At 52.8% G+C, this 5,989-nt stretch overlaps 1 long non-coding RNA gene across 2 annotated transcripts; it reads left to right on the plus strand.

Annotated features, from left to right (window-relative positions):
- Positions 1-849: 849 nt before the first annotated feature.
- Positions 850-4,806, plus strand: LOC132015134 (uncharacterized). Of its 2 annotated transcripts, XR_009403556.1 has the most exons (5): positions 850-1,103; positions 1,180-1,325; positions 1,796-1,943; positions 3,369-3,541; positions 4,551-4,806. It is a non-coding gene; the product is annotated as an uncharacterized LOC132015134 (long non-coding RNA). The 2 variants fall into 2 exon arrangements; XR_009403555.1 differs by lacking the exon at positions 1,180-1,325 and having other exon boundaries at positions 857-1,103.
- The last annotated feature ends 1,183 nt before the right edge of the window (positions 4,807-5,989 follow it).

Genomic DNA, 5,989 nt, shown 5'->3' on the forward strand with positions numbered 1-5,989 from the left:
TAGGAACCCCTCATGGCCATCTCCTTCCTCCCGATCTCACGGGACCCGTTTCCCGATGACTCCAGCCCTGGGTCCTTGCGCCCATGCAACAGGAGGCTCTCTGGAGAGAGGGGCGTTCGAGCGGGAGCAGCTGATGGGCGCTGTCACTTGCCGAGGCTCCGAACGGCTCCGAGCCAGCTGAGCAGGAGGAGCGCGTGTCGTTGAGAAAGTCACCGGAACGGCCCCAGCCCGGCTTCTGCGGGTGTGCATGTGCGTGTGCACAAGATCCCCCGTGTGTGTGAGTGTGTGTATGTGTGTGTGTGTGCGCATGGGGGGGTATTGTGTGCATGTGGGTATTGCGTATGAGCATCTGAGTGGTGTGCGTGTGCATGTGCAAGTGTATTGTGGTGTGTGGAGAGAGCCTGTGTGCCTGCGTGGGCGTCTGCGCACACTTGTGTGAGTTGTGTGCAAGTGCATGGCGTCTACGCCCGGAGTTGCTCCCAGCATGTGAGAGAGGACACGTGCGATCACTCACAATCAGGGTCTTCCTGTCATCTGTCAGGGACGTCCGTGTAAGAGAAGCCAGCGCCGGGTGCCGGGGAGGCTCAGTCGATTGGGCGTCCCACTCCTGACTCCACTCAGGTCATGCCCTCGGGGGCGTGGGCTTGAGCCCTGCCTTGGCTCTGTGCTCCGTGCCGAGTCTGCTGGAGATTCTCTCCCTCTCCGTCTGCCCTCCCCCTGCTCTCTCTCTAACATAAAGAAAAACAGGAGAAACTAACATTTGTCCACACAGGAAGGTCCCCGGCATTTGTGGGACACGCTGCCAGACCCTGGGTCCATCAGGGCAGTGCTGGGGCCACGTCAGGGCAGGACACTCACAAGAACCAGGGCAGGGCGCTGATAGGGGAACTGCAAAGGGCCACCTTGTGTCCACAAAGCCAGAGGCGTTCAGCCGCGGGAGGACAGAGAGCACTCAGCAGACTTTCATCCCGGCGCCAGACGTCATCTGCGGACATCAGGTCTTCCCAAGCCCACGAAGGGGAGGAGGAAGCTGATGCCGGTTCTCCCGGATGCCCCCAGGCTCACAACGACGGCAGGCTGGGTGGGGGAAGCCCACCGAGCAGGTGAGCAGCTGGCGGGGGTGGAGGCACGATGCACCACAGATTAACGTCACTACTGCGGCCATGTCCTTGAGAGCAGGTGCCCTGTGACCATGGGACTCATCCTCACGGACGCCCTCCAGGCTGCCAAAGGAGCACAGAAGGAAACCGCAGGACCTGTGGCAGCCTGTGTCCCCAGAAGAAGCAGGACGCGGGGTCAGGACCTGCACAGTGCTTGTGGCACCTGTAAGGAGTTATTTTAGGCACACTTACTAAGGAGAAAAAAAAATCAAATATTCACATACATGGTGGTGAAAGAGGGGAAGAACATCGATGTTCAGCCAAAGAGAAGAGGTCTGTTAAACTCTGACACGTGCGACACATCACGTTACAGGGCAGTGTGGTGTATTTTAACAACTATTTTATAGTAACAGGAAAAACTAGTAATACCATACGTTTTTGAAAATGGAAATGAAATTACATATATGATAAAAATTACACACAAATATTATTTCTACTTGATGTTTATCACATAAATATAATTCATTTACACAGATACCTAGAAAATAAAATTATTGACATAATTATACACGTATTCATGGCTATGTGAAAACAAAGCAGAGACTCAGAAGAAATGTCACCAAAGAACAGGTCCTTATTTATTGGTTACTACTACTGTAATTATTTTTCTTAATATTTGTGTATTTATCTTGCAGAGAGAGTGAGCACAAGCAGGGAGACCAGGAGAGGGAGAGGGAGAAGCAAGCTCCCTGCCGAGCAGGAAGCCTGATGCGGGGCTTGATCCCAGGACCGGGGGACCACCACCTGAGCTGAAGGCAGATGCCCAACGACTGAGCCACCCAGGTACCCTTTCCGACCTATATTTAAGATAACTTTGTAGGCGTATAAAATGTGCGGGGAGTCTCATCTTGTGGTCTTCTTTCCCATGACCTTGGGGCGGCCGTATCTCCCAGGAGCCCTGATTCTCTTCAATGAAAAATGGGGATTTGTGATCTCAGCGAGACCGGGACGCTAGGAGTGCTCACTGCTCCTGAGATGCTGCTTCTGGACAATCCCACCAGACAAAACGTGTGTGTGTGTGTGTGCACACATTCACACGCGTGTGCACACACACGGTCACACATGCACACCAGCATACACATCCGTGTGCACACATTCGCACATGCACCAGCATACACGTGCGTGTGCACACATGTTCACGCACGTGCCAGCATACACACGTGTGTGCACACATTCACACACGCACACACCAGCATACACGCGCGTGCGCGCACACACTCACGCACACACCAGCATCCACACGTGTGTGCACACACATTCAATCACCCACATGCGCCAGCATACACGCGCATGTGTGCACACGTTCACACACGCACACGCCAGACCCTCCAGCCCCACCAAACCCCCCGCGTGCCCCCCTTGCCTTCTCCCTACTCCGACGAGAACCTGACTCGCGTTGTCCGTGTCATCGTGGCGCCGACCCACGACGGCCTCCGAGCCACTCCGGCCCATCCCCGCGCCACAGCACCAGGCCCCCAGTTCGCCGTCGGGTTCGTTGCAGCAATGACACGTTTACGACACGTCAGTCGCCTCATGCCGGTTGCTCGCTTCGACTCTCCCTGCACACCGAGCGCGCAGCGCGTCTCCCCATGCATCCCGCTCGTGATCCGCTCGCGCTCCCCTGCACCCCCGCGACGGCTGATTTCATGCTGTTCTCTGAGTACGTGGAATGCTGACTCGTCTCCAGCAGTCAGACCTCGAAGACGCACCCAGACATCCACTCCCTGCCCCAGCCCTTCCTCGACTCTGTTCCCTCCCTGGAGGACCCAGTCCCCTCGTTCTCTGCTCCTCCATCCCTCCCGGGCGGCGTTCCCCGCTGTTTTTGCCGGGACTGTCGGACACGCGTGTACTTCGCTATCCCCCTTCTTTCTTACTACGCAGCGTGCTCTCTGTCTTCTTCGGTGTCTGCCTGCCACAGCCCACGGCACCCCCGAGAAGCCGCTCCCAGCCCTCCGTGCACATCTTTCCTCTTCCACACAATTGCTTTCTTCTCCTTCTGTGTTAGTAACCTATTTTTTTTTTAAAGCCACTGTCCTATACTTGGACAGTTCGGTAATTTCCAATATTGTGCAATGACGAGCAACGCTGCAAGGCGTGGCTGTGGGCACACACGAGGTTTTGTGTGGGGAGGTGTGTCCTCGGGGTAAATGTCTAGAAGCGGGGTTGTGGGCCAGCGCGTAAAGATGTCTGTATTTTGGATATCGCCAGGTTTGTCTCCCCAGGAGTTCCCTCAGCAGAGTAGAGCAGGGACCCTCCGCCAGACGCCCGCCGAGCACACGGTCCAGGTTTTGGAGTCCCGACAGCCTGCGTTCTCCCCATCAGTGTCGTTATGATGCGCGTGCCTCTCGCCATGCGTGAAGTTCGGGCACCGTTTGATAAGTGTAAGAGCTGTTTTTACATCTCTTTTTTGTGAATCACCTATTTTTACCTCCCTTACAGCCATTTTATAGGGCTTTTTGTTTCAAAATAATTCCAATTTATTCCGAACTTTTGCCCAGATATTTTTCTCCACATGTACATCCCGAAAGACAAACATTGATGAATTTGTGATTCTCGGTCTGTCTTTTAACCGAATTAAAGAAGCTTTGAACTGGTGTACGAGGGAGAGAGCATTTGAACTGCGGTAAAGACTTAAATTCAAAAGAGAAAACGATGCCCGTCTTTGTTCCTGAGCCTTGGGGTCCCGCAGCCCCCAGAGAGCAGGGAGCCATCCCTGCCAGCCCTCAGCTGCCAGGACCCTCATCACCGACGTTACAGAGCAATGCTGCGCGTGTAATTCACGCGTGTCAGCGAGGACAGGCTAGTGCCATCAGAAATACGTGTTCTGGGCTCCCCTTCACCCGAGGAAGTGCTAAAGTGTTAAAGGATATTTCAACATAATAAAAGTAACTCCTGAAAAGTAAAGTGTTTTGGGGTGTCTTTTATCCACTAGGGATATTGATTCCCTTACCTGTGACATATGTTGCTGGGGCACCTGGGGGGCTCAGTTGGGTGAGCGTCTGACTCCCGGTTTCTGCTGAGGTCATGATCTCAGGGTCGTGAGATCGAGCCCTGCGTGGGGCTCCACGCTCTGCACAGAGTCTGTCTGGGATTCTCTGTCCCTCTGCCGCTCCCTCAGCTGGAAATTTGTGTTGACTTTTAACTGAAGACATTTGTATCATCTAAGGGGGGAGTCATGGGAGTCTCTTCCTTAGACCCATTCGTAAGATAAATAGCATTAACACATTTCCTAACGCTGACTCGCCCTTGAGCAAGGTGCTAAAACCAGTCAGTCTGGGAGGATTCTTAACTAGTTCCCAAAGTGATGTTGGAATTGGTTTGTTTAAAAGTTTGTCTGGGTGCTCTGTTTGGTTATTTAAAATAACATTAGTTTGGAAATCTTTTTTTTAGGTTATTTATCAGGTTTAAATATCGTTACTATATTTGCTTCATGAAAAGAATTCGAAGTTTCAGTCTCGTCTCAAAAAGCTCGCTGGAACTCCCCGTACTGAGGCCTTGCTGTGATATACTCGACGATAAGGTTCGGCAGTTTTCCTGTGAAGTGTGCCTGCTGGTGAACTCACCTCCTCCTCCTCTTCCTGCCTCCTCGGCAACCTACTTGTGTGGGTTTTGGTAAACTGTATTCCCCAATAAATATTCTGTTTCACTAAGATCTCCAGCTGGGTTTGCATAGACACAGGCAAGGTCCTCTCTCCAGGCTTTCAACCTTCTACATGATCTCTGTCTCCAACGTCTGTCTCTGTGTCTCTGTCTCTCTTTGTCTCTGTGTCTCTCTGTCTCCCATCTCTGTCTGTCTGTCTCTGTCTGCCATCTCTGTCTCTCTGTCTCTGTATCTCTATCTCCCATCTCTGTTTCTGTCTGTTTCTGTGTCTATCTGTACCTGTGTCTGTCTCTGTCTCTGTCTCTCTGTCTCTCTCTCTCTATTTTCTCTCTGTCTCTGTGTCTCTGTCTCCCATCTCTCTATCTGTCTCTCCATCTCTCTCTGCCTCTCTGTCCATCTCTGTTTCACATCTCTGTTTCTCTCTCTCTCTCTGTTTCTGTGTCTCTTTCTCTCTATATCTGCATCTGCTTCTGTCTCTCTCTGTCTCTATGTTTCCGTATCAGTCTCTGTATCTATGTCTGTCTGTCTCTGTCTCTCTGTGTCTATCTCTGTGTCTCTGTCTCTTTGTCTCTGTCTCTGTTTGTCTGTCTCTGTCTCTGTCTTTGTCTCTCTGTGTCTGTCTGTGTCTGTTTATCTCTCCGTGTCTCTCTGCCTCTGGCTGTCTCTGTCTCCCATCTCTGTCTCTCTGTTTCCCTGTCTCTGTCTCTCCTCATGGTATGAACCCCACCAACAGCGCATCATGCGAGAACATGGCAGAGCTATTTTGCGTGACTGTCACCCGCAGCCCCTTGGTCCGCCTGATTCTGTGGCAAGAGACGCTGTGCCGCAGCCATGCTTGTCCTGGAAATTCTCTGCTCAAGGCTGAGGAACATGACCCCCACCTGGAGGAGCCAGCGTTCCTCCTCTCCCCAAGGCCATTCCCTGACGTCAGCAGGGGTGCGTGGGGAGGGGTGAAGGGAGCGGTGTGCCGAGCACTTGGCTGCCTGTAGCACTGGCCTTGGAAAATCCCTAGAAGTCCTTAGAAGTGACAGATTGCATTTTTAACCCCAAATCCAAAGGCACCAAAGCAGCTCCAGCATTCTTACCCACGGAGACCCCCGAAAGCCAGTTTTGTCCCTGAGGGCCGGCAAATATGTTCGTTTGCTTTCTGCATTGGCATCGGGGCCGGGGGGGCAGTCCCCTGCCTTTGCTCTGGGCCACCTGAGAGGTGGGTCCTACGAAGCCCATA

Source organism: Mustela nigripes, chromosome 4 (genome assembly GCF_022355385.1).
Source record: "Mustela nigripes isolate SB6536 chromosome 4, MUSNIG.SB6536, whole genome shotgun sequence".
In the NCBI taxonomy this organism is placed as follows: domain Eukaryota; kingdom Metazoa; phylum Chordata; class Mammalia; order Carnivora; family Mustelidae; genus Mustela; species Mustela nigripes.